General features: G+C 51.0%; 1 protein-coding gene across 1 annotated transcript in view; it reads right to left on the minus strand.

Moving 5' to 3' along the window:
- LBR (lamin B receptor) overlaps window positions 1-10,311 on the minus strand; it is a 67,766-nt gene extending 57,455 nt beyond the window's left edge. Inside the window, exon 1 of the mRNA XM_006118026.4 lies at window positions 9,926-10,311. The gene's annotated coding sequence lies outside the window, so the exon portion shown is untranslated. The remainder of the gene's footprint in view (window positions 1-9,925) is intronic.
- Between the last annotated feature and the right edge of the window lie 909 nt (window positions 10,312-11,220).

Here is an 11,220-nt window from a genome sequence, read left to right on the forward strand (position 1 = left end):
GTGAGAGCTCAGGCTCAAAGGCTGATTGCCCAAAAGGAGTGAGTATCTTGAAGATTCCTTCAAATTGGAGAATAATCAGAAGAGCTGGTTAGGAAGCATTGCTTGCTACCTCTTGACCCATGCAAACAGTGATCCAGAGCAAAAAAAAATGAATATTCAGAGGCGACACATATTGGAGGCCTTCTGCCCCTCTTACTGACCTGGTCTTTGGACTAAGTATGGGTAGTCATACCTCACATCAGGAGAAAATTCTAGGTCAGGGCAGGACAAAAATACGGCCTCCTGCACCCCACATTACAACTGTCTCCTTCACTCCCTCCCAGATCCCATACCTCCTTTGGAGAATGCCATAAAGGAATGTACTATTCCACCATATTGAGAAGAAAAACTAGAACTGAATATTTGTGCATTATGATGTACACATTAGAAGGGAAAGCCAGGGTTTTTTTCAGAAGACAGGTGAAGAGATATTCTCCATACTGCGATTAGGAAAAATATGCCCATAGTCACATCTAATGGAACAGCTAGTGTCCACAAAGGAGAAGTTAGTTCATTCTCACAAAGTGTTTTAACATAAACAATGACAGAGAATTTTAGGACTGCCACTTCCACTGTTGTCTGGCCACTTGTCTTGCCTAAGTAACTACAGTTATCTATTACTATTTTAACCTTTGTGTAATCTAGAGATGTTAAAATCATGTTATAGGGCAGGGGTGGGGAACCTCAGGCCTGTGGGCCGGATGCTGCCCCCGACTCGCCTAGATACAGCCCCCAAGGCTAAGGGCCCCTCAAACATTGGGGAGCCCACACTGGCACTCCAGCCATCCTGCAAGCCTGAATATACAAAATCTACTAGGCTGCTGTGCGAGGGGAATGTGGGGAGTGTCTTTCTCCTTCTCGGTCGAGGGCTACATCAGTGAGTAGTTTGTTTGTTTTTTCTTTGCTTCTCACTTGTGTGCGGTCCCCAACTGATTTTTCTTGTAATAGGGTAACCGTGTAATTGCTAAAATTCTTAGCTGCAGGCTCTGTAGTGTAAAGCTTAACATTTTACTAGGGTTGTGAAAGTGTAACGACACATTGTTAACCGATGAGCATGGGCTCATCAGTTAAACAGGTTCCTGGTATGCGCAGGTTCCTGGTACACAGCTGCCTGCCGCCTCACACTGCTGCCTGTGATATAGAGGTAGCAGTCCAGGGCAACAAGCAGGAGTCAGTATGTGCCTCTGATACAGGAGCTGGTGTGGGCGGCAAGCCAGCTTTTAAGTCAGCTTCCCACATGTACTGGACCCTACCTGTTGCCCCACACTGTTGCCTAAGTATGAGAAGCAGCAGTGCGGGACAACAGGCAGCCCCCCCAGAAGCCATATGGCCGTTTGGGTAACCGCTTTATCAATTACCTGGTTAAACTGCTGCACCCTTACATCTCTACTTTATACTGCAGCCTGCAGTGAAGCCTCCCTGGGAGTTGGGCTGAGGAAGCTTCACTGCCCTGCCACAGCAAAACTGCCTCTCAGGGAGCTGGCTGAGTGTAACCGATAAGCACCAGCTTATTGGTTAAACCGTTTATCAGTTATATTCTAACATACCTAGGGTAATCTAGATCTAAGTAGGTGAATGATTAAGCTAGATCAGCAGCAGTCACTGACACCTTGTCCATATTACTGTTCCCACCATTGCTAACACTGGTGGACATTTTTAATGAACAGTGGCTATTTCTAACTTTAGGCCACAAGTCAGCAACCTATGGCTCTCTTGAAGCTCAAGCCCAGCCACTTATTCCTCGCACAGCTGGGTGCCCGTGCTGGCACTACAGCAGGCCTGGGCAAAACAATCCGGCCTGCGGACGCAGCAGGGAGTCACCAGGTAGACTCCCCTGCTTGCCTAACCCACACACACCACTCAGAAAAGTGGCTGCGGGCGGTTTGTTTTTCCACAAAGTCGGGTGGGAAGGGGGTAGTTTCTGGCCAATGGAAGCTGTCTGTTCCAAGAACAAGCAGCATGCGAACCACCAGTCCCCCCCCTCCTCCTCTCAGGCTCTTATTCACAGAGCACAAGGCCATGCAGCCTGTGGGGGAGGAGAGCAGGCTCCTGAGAAACTGTGCTGTGCTACTAGTCAGGAGTCTCACTAGTAAGTCTCCCAGCCAGAGCCTGCCTCTGGCACCCTTCCCTCCCCACCAGCCCTCTGCTCCCCGCACCCACCCCTCCCCCACTGCCCACCAAGCTCATACTCCCTCTCAGACCACAATCCCCTCTTGCCCTAGGTCACAATTAAAACCCCAGCCCTTCTTCTGCACCCCAGACTCCTGCCCTAGGTCACAATCCAAACTCCTGCACACCAATCCCGTGCCTCAGATCACAACTGCCTCCTTCACCCAAACTCAGTGGCCCCTGGCCCAAAAAAGGTTCCCCCTTCCCCCCGCCATAAATAAAGGCAATGTTGAAACCTTGTGTGTTGGACATAATATTTTACCTTATTTAAAAATTAAGCCTGGCCAACAAGCCCCCAATTGAGGCCCAATCCCCATCTGGCCACAGTATCATAACATCCTCACACCCCCTTACACACCAATCCTGACCCCATCAAACACCTGAACCCTCCTCCCTGAGCTCCTCATACCCCCACCTCAGACTCCTGCACCCCCACGTCTCTAGTCCCCTGCCATAAAACTCCTGCACCCCACACCTACCCCAACTATGTGTCCTGAGTCCATCACACACTGCTAACCTGAGCCCCTCATACTCCCAAACCCCAATACACCCCAACCTTGTGCTCTAAGCCCATCGTACACCTGAACCACCAGCCCTGAGCCCCTCATATCCTCACATCCCCAGTCCCCTGCCATAACATTCCTGCACCCCAACCCTGTGTCCTGAGCCCATCATATACCCAAACTCCCTGCCCTGAGCCCCTTACACTAGGGATGTTAAATATTGAGTAACTGACTAATCAAATAGATGATGCATTTTGCATCGACTAGTCAATAGGGTGTCTCTGCCTTTGAAGTGTTGCAACAGCCCTAGGGCTGTTGCTACACTTCAAAGGCGAAAGCACCAGGTGGAGCCCAGAGTCAGCTGAGGAGTCCCCAGTTGACCACGGACTCCATGCGGCACTGCCACTTTGAAACACCGTGGGGAGCCCGGAATCTGGCTCCTCGTGGAATTTCGAAGCGGTAGCGCCGGATCAGCCCATTGCTTCTTATCCTATCATCAGAGGCCAAGGAGAACAATTTTTCCTCTCTCCTCCTTATAACACCCTTTTAGATGCTTGAAAATTGCTACCATGTCCCCTCAGTCTTCTCTTTTCCAAACTAAACAAGCCCAATTCTTTCAGTCTTTCCTCATAGCTCATGTTTTCTAGAACTTTAACCATTTTTGTTGCTCTTCTTTGGACTTTCTCTAATCTCTCCACATCTATCTTGAAATGTGGTGCCCAGAAATGGATACAATACTCCAAGTGAAGCCTAATCAGCACAGGGTAGAGCTGAAGAATGACTTCTCGTCTTGCTCACACTACTCCTGTTAATGTATCCCAGAATCATGGGGTTTTTTATGCCAGTGTCGCACTCTAGACTCTTCCACTATGACCCCCAAATCCCTTTCAGTGATACTCCTTCCTAGATAATCACTTCCCATTCTGTATATGCGAAACTGATTGTTCCTTGCTAAGTGAAGTACTCGGCATTTGTCCTTATTAAACTTAATCCTATTTACCTCAGACCATTTCTCTAGTTCAGGGGTCTCCAACTACGGCCCACGGGCCGGATGCGGCCCGCGAGGCCCTCTCATCCGGCCCGTGGAGACTGTGACGGGGAAGAAACTCCCCGCACTAACAGCCCCTCCCCCGGAGAAGCGCCGAGCGGCGCAGCGCCGCGGAGCTGGGGCGGGGAAGAAACTCCCCGCACTAACAGCCCCTCCCCTGGAGAAGCGCCATGCGGCGCAGCGCAGCGGAGCCCAGGGGAAAGCCCACGGGGAGGGGAGCGAGGGCGCACAGCCGCAGGTGCGGCAGGCGAGGAAGGCGGCAGGACCCAGGAGGAGAAGGGGCAGGGACGCCAGGGTGAGCGGCACGCCCCGTGCGTGCCGGCTCAAAAGGGGGAGGGGCTGGAAGGACAGGGGCGGCCGGCACTCACTTTCTTTTGGGCAGGCAGCCAGGAGAGGGAAGCCGGAGGAGCCAGCGGGACGGAGGAGGGACTCTGGACCCGCGCAGCCCTTGCCCTGGGCAGCGAGACTCCCCGGCCGGGGCTGCGGGGGATCGGAGCCGCCAACGGACGGCCACACGCCCTGCGGACCGACGGCCGAGCCCGGGCTCTGCGCGTCCCTCACAGCAAGAGAGGTTGGGACTTGGCGTGGACAATTGCTCCCTATTGGCCAGTGCGTTCTTATCCTATTGGCTAGCTCTCTCATGAGGTCACTAGTGGGCTGGGCTCTATTTTGGCATCCAGGAAACAATTTCACCATTCACACTAATACAGGTGTTCATGTGTAGTGTATCAATGTGTTATTAAATAATAACTGAATAAAATAATATTAAATAAATAATTAAAAACAACATCCATGTTTTGATTGTTTTTTATTTGGACCTCAAGTGTGTAGTCGGCCCCCGAACTGCTGTTTGATAGTTAATGCGGCCCTCGGGCAGAAAAGTTTGGAGACCCCTGCTCTAGTTTGTCTAGATCATTTTGAATTTTGACCCTATCCTCCAAAGCACTTACAACCACTCCCAGCTAGATATCATCTGCAAACTTAATAATTGTACTCTCTATATGCCATCATCTAAATCCCAGATGAAGATATTGAACAGAACTAGAGCCCAAACAGACCACTGAGGAACCCCACTTGCTATGCCTTTCCAGCATGATTGTGAACTGTTAACAACAACCCTCTGGGAACAGTTACCTAGCCAGTTATGCACCTACCTTCTAGTAGCCCCATCTAAGTTGTATTTCCCTAGTTTATTGCTAAGATCTTGTGAGACCATGTCAAATGCATTACTGAAGTATAGGTATAACATGTCCATTGCTTCTCCCTTATCCACAACTTATTATCCTATCAACGAAAGCTATTAGATTGGTTTGGCATGATTTGTTCTTTACAAATTCATGGGGGCGGTTATCTATCACCTTATTATCTTCCAAATGTTTGCAGATTAAATCCTTAATTATTTACTCCAGGGGTTCTCAAACTTTGTGATACCACGGCCCCCTAAAATGCTCAATGAATTTGTCTGACCCCCCCATCCTCACTGCCCTGGGTTGCTTCCTCCCCCCTTCTCACCAGACTCCTTGCCCTCCTGGGGCTCCTTCAAAGTGTTTGCAGTCCTCAACTCCCTTCCCCCCTGCAGGCTCCTTCCCTCCCCTCCCCCCCACCTATATCTTTCTCCTCTGTGCCTCTTTTCTGTTCCATGTCCCTTTGGTTACTTCTCTCTCTCCTCCGTTCTCCACTCCTCTCCCCGTGTCTCTTCTGCCTCCTCCTCTGCCCCTCACTTGCCCTTATTTACCGCTGGGTCCTCTGCCCCAACCCAATCCCCCAGCCCATTGCCTGAGGGACCCGGCCCTCTCCTAGCTAGGGAAGCGTGCTCCAGCGCGGGCCTCACTCTCCCACCGCCTTGCCTCCTCCTGCAGCTGAGCCGTGCTCCTGGAGTCCCAAGGTCCCGGCCACACTGCACGGCTTGCTGGCAGCTGCATTCCGCCGCCCTGCCGCTCTTTGCGGCCCGGTAGAGAGGGGTCACAAGTGAAAAACTGAATCCAGCTGAGACCCCCTCTAAGTTGCTCGAACCCAGTTTGATTTACTGATTTACTCCATTATCTTCCCTGACACAGAAGTTAAGCTGACTGGTCTTATTACCCGTTTTATAGATGCTCTTTTCCAGTCTTCTGGAATCTCTCCTGACCGCCATGGTTTTTCAAAGATGATAGCTAAAGGCTCAGATACCACCTCTATTAGCTCCTTGAGTATTCTAGGATGCATTTTATCAGGCCTGAAGGACCTTGAAGACATTTTTAATTTGTTCCTTTTTATTTTAACTTCTAAACCTACTCCATTCCCACTAGCATTCATTATGTTAAGCATCCTGTAACCATCTATGTCTGTGGTCACCAACCAGTCGATCGCAAGGCATTCCGGGCCCCTCATTTCCCCCCCACTCCCTACCTCCAGTGACAATGGAGGTAGTGGCAGCTTCCCACAGTGTGGACGGAAATTCTGCAGCTGCACATCACTTCCAGTGGTTCCAGAAATGCGCCGGCTGCTTCCTTGCCCCAGGTCTGTGGCGTGCCAGGAACTTACCGGGTGAGTCCCAAGAGGCGCATGCTGGGACTACCCTTACCTGTGGGAGGGGGAGTCAAGCCCAGAGGGGGCACGTGACGGGAGCCTCCCTACTCCCCGGGAGGGGGGAGTTGGGCCCTTGCCCCGTGCCACAGAACCCTGTCTCCTGCCCTCCCAGCACCCTGTTCCCTCTCACCTGCCCCCCAGCCACAGAACCCTGCCCCCACTGGCACCCTGCCCCCTCCCCCAGCACCCATTAGCACCCTTCCCCAGTACCATGTCCCCTGCTCCCACCAGCACAGTTAGGGCCACATTAGTGAGGCTTGGAGGGAGAGGGGGGTTGGAGGAGTTTTTTGGGGGTTTTTTTGCATCTCACTTGTGTGACCGCAACTGGCTTTTCTGTGGGTCAGTGACTCCTGACTCAAAACAGGTTCCCTGCCCTTCTCAGAAATAAAGACAATGGAGAAACTTTTTGTGTTTGACATAGTATTTTATTTAAAAATGAAGCCTGGCCAACAAACCCCCAGTTTGGGCCAAGCCCCCATCTGGCCACATCATCATAACACTCCTGCACTCCTCCTTCCCCCAGACTCTAGATCTGAGCCTATCATACACTGGAACCCCCTGCCCTGAGCCCCTCACATACCCCAACCTAAATTCCTGAATACTAACATAAACAAGCCTGTGGCTTGCTTAGTGCCCCAACCCTACATCTGACCCCAACACTGCCCGGCCTGGAGCCCCCTCCCCAGCCCAGCGTCCCCTTCCCCACCTCCTCCTGCATCCAGATTTCCTCCCAGAGCTTGCACCTCTCACCCCTTCGCACATCAAAATCCCTCAATCCCATCCCAGAGCCTACACATCCTGTCTCAACCCAAAATGCAGGACTATGTAGCACTTTAAAGACTAACAAGATGGTTTATTAGATGATGAGCTTTCGTGGGCCAGACCTACTTCCTCAGATCAAGTTGTGGAAGAAAATAGTCACAACCATAATATACCAAAGGATACAATTTAAAAAAAATGAACACATATGAAAAGGTCTTTGTAGCAGAATGCAGGTAAAGTCAAGTCGTTGAGACAGTGTCCTTTCTGGTTGAAATGGCAAGATATTGTTTTTTCTTTGTGATCCTGTCTGATATCTGTTTTGTGGGCATTAATCCTTTGGCGAAGTGTCTGAGACGTTTGTCCAATGTACATAGCAGACGGACACTTCGGCACATGATAGCATAAATTATATTTCTGGATGCGCAGGAATATGTGTTCTTGATCTTATAACTCAGTATATATGGTTGTGACTATTTTCTTCCACTATTTAATCTGAGGAAGTAGGTCTGGCCCACGAAAGCTCATCATCTAATAAACCATCTTGTTAGTCTTTAAAGTGCTACATAGTCCTGCATTTTGCTTCAGCTACACCAGACTAACACGGCTACATTTCTATTACTAATGTCTCAACCCAGCGAGGATAAGGCTAGACTACAGGAGTTTTTCAGGATTCCGGAGATATCCCAGGAAAACTCTTCTGCATCCAGGGATGCATTTGTTCTTCCGCTTTTTTTAATGGAAGAGCAAACATGCCCTTTCGGTCACTCCTATAGTCCTCTTTCCACAAGGAATAAGGGAGCTTCCAAAAGAAGGGGTTTTTCTGATATTTGGTCCAGTCTAAACAGGCCAAATGTTGGAAAAACCTCTTCCTACAGAAAACTTGAAACAAAAAAAGCAGCAGTATAAGGGTTGGGGATAGCAAGCAATGGAGAGGAGAATAGAGAGGGAGAAGCTTCAAGGAAGGGGCAGCCAGTAGATCTTGGCTTGTTCTGTCATTTAAAAAGTGATCTTGGGTGTAAAAAGGTTGGAGACCACTGAGTCCTATGTCATCTGTCTTCCTATGGTCACGGTGTTCTTCAAATTGCTTTTTGCTTTTTATAGCCCATATTCTGGAAACTACTGTGAAACTATGCACTACTGTGTCTGTATAGTACTTAAATAATATTTAATCACTCTTTAGGAATAGCTCTCCACAATACTCACTAAGGTGCTGCTTTTGATGGAAGAAGTGTTCATAGTACAAACATTTAAACACATATACATCTTTTGTACAAATGGGACCTAGCAGATGATGTTTACTCTTATCCTCACTTATGGCACTTTCACATTAAATCAAGAAAATCTGAATATAAAAACTTCAGGCCAAATAATCACTACACTTACAATCTAGATTTGTAGTACTGATGTAGGAATTCAATTAGGAAAAATACAATCAGCAATACTATCTTAATACTATTTTTAAACGTAGTTTAATGCACTTGCATTTGGAAAATGTGTTAACAAGCAAACTTAAAATGGTTTAGTGCAAAAACAAAACTCTGACTTCATTAGCTACCCATATATATATATATACACACACACACACACACACACACACACACACACCAAAATAGTTCACTAACGAGGAGGGTGTCAAGTAAAAAAAAAAAATCAATTAGTGTGACTTACACAGAAGTTTTTCACACAGTATCTTTCACACTAGCCTTATCCAAAAATACTACTTAATTTCTTGCCAGTGTTGAGGGTTTGTAAAAGGAAGAAAAGACAGTAACACACTCCATCTCCCCCATTTTTGTTCAGTTTACATCTTAAATTGAAAAGCAATTGATAAAGAGCAGCACTAACCACTCTGCCCTGCAAGCTCATGATACGGGCTATATGTTTTGTTAGTCTTTAAGGTGCTACTAGACTATTCGTTGTTTTTAAGTTTTTCTAGTTACAGACTAACTCCGCTACCCTTTTGAAAGCGTCGGAACTCTATCTACCTATAGGAAAACAAATCAGGCAGCCTTTGCAAAGCAAATCTCCAAGACATTAGAGAAAAGGCTCATTCGTCTCCTTTAAATATACTTTCAACCAGAAGCATCCAAAATGGAGGGAAAACGTCATAATTTAAACGTTTCCCATTTATCCTGATAGAAACGCTTCAAGGATACGCGGTCTCAGCCCGACACAGAAATGTAACAGATATCCGGGTTGTTTTGTCCATTGGGAATCCTGCCCCAGCCCGCCAGGCGAGTGGAGAGAGAGGCCGGAGAAGAGGAACCGATCCCGTGACCACCCCCTCTCCCCCGGAAGCCCCGCTGCAGCGCGCGGTGTGAGGTCGCGCTCGTTTGTTTCGCTGTGCCCCGCGCTCCCCAGTCAGCAGGGCCACAACCCGCCCGCGCCTCGCTCCTTAGCCGGGAAGCGCAGAACTCGGCCGTGGTCCGGCTCTCCATAGGGGTGCAAGGGAGCCTATGTCCCTCCGCCCACAGCCTCAACCCACGGGGGAGCCGGCCAGTCTCCGCGCAGGGGAGGGCACCGCACGCCTGTTTACATGGACGCGTCAGCCCTGCCCCCGCCGCGCACGGGGGGGTTCGGGGAACCCGTCACCGCCGGCTCCCAGACGCTAAGGAGCGCAGCTAAGCGGCGGGTGAGAGCGGAGGGAAGGGAGCCGGGAACGGAAGGGGCCAATTCACACCAGCCCCCAGCAGGACAGAGAAAGAAACGTCTCGGTGTCGCGAGGCCCCGAGCGTGGGGGAGGGGAAGGAGGAAGCGACCGGTCGGTGCCCTCCTCCCCGGGAAAGTCTCTGAGTGAGGGGGTGTGTCCCGGCGTCCCTTAGTCCCGGGGCCTTACCTGGGCTGCCGCCCCCACCCAGCCAGCAGGAATCGCCTCTGCGACACCGCAGGAGCCGGGGCCGAGCGGACCGTAGAAGAGCCACGAAATCCAACACCCCGAGCGACGGTTACAGGCAGGGCGGCTGGCGCGAGGCTTCGGCTGCAGCCCCGCCCCTTCCTGCGAGGTGCTGGGCGCCAACCGCCACCATTGGCCAGGCCTCCGGTTTGAATCGCGATCGGGACAGGGAATTGGCTACGAGTGGGTGGCGCGTTCCACCCTTTTGTGCCCCCTCGGGCCCTTCCAGAGGAGCGTCCTAGCCGGGAGCTGCCGGTCCGAGGTTGTCCCTGCTCCCGCCTCTGGGACGGAAACCTCCCGCTGGCCCCTTCCCCAGGCCGGGCCGCAGGGGCGGGTGGAAGAGACAGATTCCCTCACACCGCCCCAGACCCTCCCCGCAACGCTCACCCTCATGAGAAGGGCCCGTCAGAGCCCCCCGCCCCCCCCGTCACCAACGGGCGGGGCTGGGGCAGCGCCTGGCCAGCTGAAAATGGTTTCCTTGGGGGGAAAGAGCCTCTGCCACCGAGTTAGCTTCCTCGCCTGAGAGGTGGGGGTAGGGGGTCTGTGCCCACTCCAGTCAGCACAGCGCCTCTGCGCCAGACGCGCTGCAAACACCTCTTCGGAGGAAGGGAGCCCAGCAGCCCCACCCCTTCCACCTGCCTCTCTTCCCAGGCTACCAGCTGGTCTCCAACCACTTGCCTAACCCAGGGGCCTCCAGCTGGCTGGCCAGCCCCAGGCCACCACTTGGTGGAAGCTGCCACAGTGGCCAGCTTGAGCTGAGTCTTCCCCCTCCTTTGGGGGGGGGGGGCAGTTTAGGGAAGGCTTAGCCCCTATGAGCTATGATACCTGTTTCTCATAACTATAAGACACAGCTATTCCTTTTCCTCAGAGACAGAAGTAAATCCGGACTTTTGCACAAAGGAAAAACCCCACACAAACAAATCAGAAATTATCACTAGCGTTATTCCAAGTACCATTTAGTGAGATCAATATTAGCTTTGACAATCTTTGACAGCAACAGGTTCATTTCTGTCTGCACGCAGAGGTTAGCCTATTCTCCACTAATATTCTAAATCAGAGGTTGGGAACCTGTGGCCCATGCCTTGCTTGGATCTAGCCCTACAGGCTCAGGACTCCCTCCCCCATGTTGTGCTCTAGCACCCCCTGGGCTGGAGTACACCAAATCTGTTAAGCTGTCACCCCCCCCAGGCTGAGGTGTGCAAGAGGAACATAGGGAGCATCTTTCTCCTCAGGTTGCC

The sequence above is a fragment of the Pelodiscus sinensis genome, chromosome 3 (assembly GCF_052426305.1).
Source record: "Pelodiscus sinensis isolate ZL-2025 chromosome 3, ASM5242630v1, whole genome shotgun sequence".
Lineage (NCBI taxonomy): Eukaryota > Metazoa > Chordata > Testudines > Trionychidae > Pelodiscus > Pelodiscus sinensis.